Source organism: Acinonyx jubatus, chromosome F2 (genome assembly GCF_027475565.1).
Source record: "Acinonyx jubatus isolate Ajub_Pintada_27869175 chromosome F2, VMU_Ajub_asm_v1.0, whole genome shotgun sequence".
Lineage (NCBI taxonomy): Eukaryota > Metazoa > Chordata > Mammalia > Carnivora > Felidae > Acinonyx > Acinonyx jubatus.
In genome coordinates this window covers 80,427,006-80,432,650 of record NC_069394.1, presented here as the reverse complement: position 1 = coordinate 80,432,650, position 5,645 = coordinate 80,427,006, and the positions used below count along the sequence as shown (strand labels likewise).

Sequence of the window (5,645 nt, the reverse complement as noted above, 5' to 3'; positions counted from 1 at the left end):
TGACGACCACTGGTCACACAGTGGATAATTGAATCGGTTCCACTCACCGGTCACAGTGGCACGTGCTGGTCAGTCATGCCCCAGTCGGCAGGCGTTGGAAGTTAGGAACATCCGTGCCAGCATGCGCTATCTCTTGTCTTTTTGAGGATGGTCATCCTGACAGTGGGCGTGGAAATTGGTTCAACTATGGAAAACGGTATGGAGACCTCTCCAAACATTAAAATAGGAGCTGCAGCCATGTTCTATCATCTCTTGTGGGGACAAAAACCCTAGTGTGAACACTGCATTCTGGATCATTTTCAAGGTTGTTTGCTTCTGTAGACTTTAAAAAGATCCTTGGTTGGATCCTGGGGGTGATTTGATGTAAAATGGTGTCAGTAGAATCAGTAGCAGAGTTCATTCTGTCCATGGGTTTCTTTTTCACTTTTGGGAATATATGCAAAGGAAAGAAACACACGACTCCAACAAAATATCTTCACCTTATGATCACTGTAGCGTTTCCAACAGCCAAGACAAGGAACCAGTGTCCATCGATTTATGCATGGGTAAAGAAGTTGTGGCATCTCTTCCTATGTACAGAATGGAAGAGAGCCATCACAAAATGTGGAAATCTTACCATTTGCGGCAACGTGGATGGACCTTGAAGACACTATGCTGAATGAAATAAGTCAGACAGAGAAAGATGCTTTAGGATCTCATGTATACATGGAATCGAAAAACAAAAGCAAAACGAAACAAAACCCCAAACTCAGGAAAAGAGATCAGACTTGTGGTTACCAGAGTCAGGAGACGGGGAGAGGGGGAATCAGAATAAGGTGGTCAAAGGCACCAACTTCCCGTTAGAAGAAAACTAAGTACTGGGGATGTAATAGAGAGTGTGAGGACCACGGCTAGCACTGCTGTAGGGTATATAGGAAAGTTGTTAAGTGGGTAAATCCTAAGACTTTTCATCATAAGGAGAATTTTTCTCTTTTCTTTTCTTTTTATTGTGTCCACATGAGAAGACAGATGTTAGCTGAACCTACCGTGATGACGATTTCACCATTTATGTAAAGTAAACGCTCACCTCAAGCTGTAAGTCTTAAACATATACAGTGATGCATGTCAATTATTTTTCAGTAAAACTGGGAGGAAAGAAAGAGCTCCTGTATCTTTTTAATTTTTTTTTTTTATTTTTTGAGCTTGCATCTCAGTGTTTTACTGAGACCAGTGTTGGCACAGATGAGGCACACAGAATCCAGCTGAATTCCCTAGAAGCCATCCACAAGGTTTTCCTCGGAGCCGTCATCACTGTAGACAATCCTGACCATCTTGTCCTAGTGACAACCCTTAAGGCTGTTCCGGACAGCGGGGCAGCCCCAGACAGACTTACCAGTGGCAGATTCCAGCACTGGCCATTTGCCTGCAATGCTGACTTTGAGCTGTACCGACTCCCCCTGGGACCATTGAGCCCAGCAACCGCCTGATCTGCTGGCTCCACCTTTTCCTAGATAAGGAAGGCACAGTTTCTGGATGGGTCCATGGAGAGGCCAATGGTGTTTCCAAAGGCAGAGAAGGTCCCACAGAAGAGGGTGGGCATCATGTCCTCTCTGTACACACACAGTATTCCCCTTCTGAGGGGCTCTGTGTTCAGGAAATGAGTCCCACCTGGGGAAAGGACCCTTGCATTCATGGTTCCTGTCTGGATCAAAGTCCCTGACCCCATCGCAATTCTTGTCTGGATGGAGGTATTTATCCCCATTGCAGTCCCTGTCTGGATCACGGTCCCTGTCCTCATTGTGGTTCATCTCCAGATCATGGTCACTGTCCCCATCATGCTTCCTGTCCCGATAATGGTCCCTGTCCCTATCGCAGTCCCTGTCTGGACCATGGTTCCTGTCCCCATCATGGTCCCTGTCCAGATCGAGGTCCCTGTCCCCATTGTGGCCCCTCTCCAGATCATGGTCACTGTCCCTATTACAGTTCCTGTCCAGATCATGGTCACTTTCCCCATCGCAGTCTCTGTCCCGGTTCCGCTCACGACTAGGGTCCTGGCTGAGGCTTCGAGGTGGGGAGGCTGAGGAGTGGCCCCACCACACTTTTCAGAACCCCAGTCAAAGCTTCAAGGGGGACTTCACCAGCCCCTGGGCCCTGTGCCTCTTCCCCATTTGGCCCCAGTTCCCAAACCCAGTCACTGGAAGACACAGAACTCACACAGAGGTTTCCTCTGCAGGTGTGTGCATGACTCCTGCAGATCACTGTTGCAGATATGCAACTTTGGAACAGCTGGTAAGTGGGCACTGGCCCCTTCTCAGGGTCCTTTAACTCCCCTCGAGGGTTTGAGAGTGCCGGAAGCCTGGGTTCTTGAGCTGCCAGTTCCCAACTTCAGCAGCCGCTTTGTTGGTTCTGCTGCGGTGGCCCTGTCCACCACGCTGCTCGGACAGTGAGCCTGGGACACCGCCTCGACTGGCTGTGCTGCTGCTACTTGGCTTTGTCAGAGCCAGTGATGCCTTTTTCTTCCTCTTGAATTTGCTGAATTTGTTCTGCAGAGCTGCCCCCTCCTTGCTCAGCTGGGGGTATCACCAACCTGGTGGCTCCCCAGGGGGCGGTACCAGGGGTCCCGTGGGCTCGGGCAGTGCCCGCGTGGGCCAGGAGCTCCTGAATCTTAAGGATCTTCTGGTGACATGTAGTGGCAAAGGCCTCCACAGTCTTGGAGATGCCAAAGGCACCACTACCCCTCAATTTCCACGCCACCCAGAGTAAAGCAATGTAGAAAAGGAAGCTTGCTCTTCTGACGGTTTCCAGTCATCACTGTAGAGAAGAAAATGGCCAGCATAATGCATAGTACAGATTCAAACTAGACTGCAGAATCTAAGGCCAGGGAAATCACTGGAGACTTGGGTATTATTATTGGAGAAATTCTTTTGCATGAGGTATGGTGTGAAGAGTCATTTAATATTTGCAAATGTGTTGACATTTTATAATTTCATCATCCTTTTCTTGCTTTGTTTTTTTTTTTTTTTTTTTTTTTTGTCCATGGAGAGGTTTTAAGCTACTTGTGCATCAAGATATATAATTCAAAATTAAGTGGAAAAAAAAAACCTATCTTTTGGTATCTGTATACAAAGAAAGATCATCACTAAGTATTAACCTTTAGAGTATTTGTATGGAAAAAAATACATGTTATAAAGAACAAAAGCAGACCTGAGTTGAGATTTTTCCCATTAGGTGAATAATGTGTTAAACGTAGGGTGAACATGATGTCAGGATGGACACGGTGGTCTGTTTTTATAGAAAATGAAAGTATAGCACAACTTCCTTTTTAATGATTTGCAGAGACAGAAGTTCGGTTGTATTATCTTGAGTTTTGACAGTATTACTGCTTTGGGGGGGTTATGATTTAATCCATGTCACATGTGACTGTGTGGAAACATGACATGTGAAAACAGTCTGTTGAAGCACTTTGGTATGGCTCTGTGCCGTCGCTTATTATCAGCACTTTACAGAGAGCTCACGTTGAAGGCAATCAGCGGAATGGAGGACAACCTCCAAACTTCTAATACCTGTTCGGAATTATGCTAGTTGAAAATTTCAGGAAATCCCTGAAAATTTTTCTCAGAATTAGAATGGAGATAAGAAGAAGGGATATGGTGATAATGATCGTAGATTTCTCATGAAGTTAGCTTTGCTCCTCCTAATAAAAAAATGCTCGTAAGGTGCTGGCTGTCTCCGATCAGCAGGGTTTCCACGTTAACATGGAGGCACCTTTGAAGGTTAAGGGTTACACACAGAGATTGCCAAACCCCCAAGCCCCCTGTTCTGTTTATATAGGCCCTTGGCGGGATAGTCAGTTCTGTTTCATAACTAATAATACCCCCCACCCGCCCCCCACAAAAAAAGAACTACATTATTGTGCAAAAACAACAGTCCTGTAAAAAATACTGATAGCAATAGGAATCTTCAGAAAACAGATTTTATTTCTTTCAAGTAATAACTGGGAGTGGTTGTGTATGTATCATTCATTTCTGAGCCCTTTTCTCAAATCAAAATTTAGATTTAGAGACATATCTCCCAGATGGGATGAACATTCAGCAGGTGTCAAAAACTCTCCATTATACTGAAGTCTCAAACTATGATGGTAAAACCTCCCACGGAGGGTTTTTTTGTTTGTCTGTTTGTTTGTTTTGCTTTTACAATTAGGATTTTTAACATGTTTGTCTCTGGCGCAGATCTGTTTTAACAAGGTAAGAAAATATTTCTCAAGCAAATCCAAATATTCACCAATTTGATGGGAAAATGTAAGGGTTAACTAAACCTTCTCCATTTGTATCTGAGGCAAAGCTTTGGTACATAATTAGTTTTTCTTTAAAATGTTTCCTAGGGATAATTTTCTCATCCTCCAGCATCCTTCTCCAATTGTGTGGGAGGGCAACGTGGCCTTCAGGCGAATCCTCCCCACCACTCTGTGCTCCACGGAGCAGGAGCCAGGAGACCACAGGCAGGTGTCGGGCTCACCCCCTGCCTTTGGTGGTGTCCCAAACTCCACAGGGTACAGAAGTCCAGGAAAAAATGTGAGATCAGCCACCCAAGTCGAATGGAAAATTTCAGGATGTTAGAAAATGTGGGGACAGCTGATGGCTGAGGTCATGGCTCAGAATGATTTTTTGGTTTACCTGTTTACCCAATGCATTTCATCCATTCCAAAAAAAAAAAAAGAAAGAAAGAAAAGAAAAAGGAAATGAAAACTCACAAGAAGAAAAAAAACGGTTGTTAATCTATTTTGACATGCAGGATAACGAGTATCATTTTGTAAAATTTATATTCATGGATTTAGCACGATCTGTGTGAGCCATATGACAAATCTCTCTAGAGTTTTTTGATTTTTTTTTCACTCTTTGTTCTTTGTGTCATTTCTCAGAAATTACTTGAGTGTATATATTTGTAAGGAAATCAAAGCCATTATAGAGCTAGAATTAGACTAATAGAGGAATATTTAAATTCATTTGAGAATTTTTTTTTCAGAGAAGCAGACACCCCTCATTTAGTTGATATGCTTTGCATCTATGCCTTAGGGTTTTCAAAGAGGTTGCTGAGGGCTCCTGGGGGAAATGGAAGAATGTCAGGAGAGGGTTCTCCATTGAATTTTTGGTCTACACAGAGAGAAACAGAGAGAGGATATGGAATTTATTCCACTTGACTTCATTTTTGGAAACTTGACCCAATAAATGCTGGTCCCTTTCTTCTTTACATTCTCCACTTCCCTCTCATGGGCCCCATTGAATTTGTGCCTCTCCACCATGCCAGGCCCTACTCAGCTCTGTCACCCTGTAGAAAGTAGTCAAATCGGTCATGTGGATATTCTCCCCAAGGGTCTTCCCCCAGTGAGTGTGTTTCAAGGGAATGAGGGGAAACGCCAGGGGCTGGCAGTCTAGAATATATGACAATGTCCTTGCCCTAAAGATTCCATGTGGTGTTAAATCCGTTAGTGTAAGATCTCCCTGGAGTCTTCCTATGTTAAAGTAAACTTTGAGACTGCTTGTGGCGGGGTGGGGGGTGGGGTGGGGGGGGCGGTTAGTATACACCATGTGACAGAATTCTGACCAAAAAAATCTTTGGGAAACATCTGAAAAGATTCATATTTTCTGGAGCACAGTTTGGAAACCGGA

The 5,645-nt window shown here is 44.3% G+C and overlaps 1 pseudogene; it reads right to left on the bottom strand.

The window, feature by feature from the left end:
* Positions 1-1,250: 1,250 nt before the first annotated feature.
* LOC106982113 (negative elongation factor E-like) lies at positions 1,251-5,278 on the bottom strand (annotated as a pseudogene).
* Between the last annotated feature and the right edge of the window lie 367 nt (positions 5,279-5,645).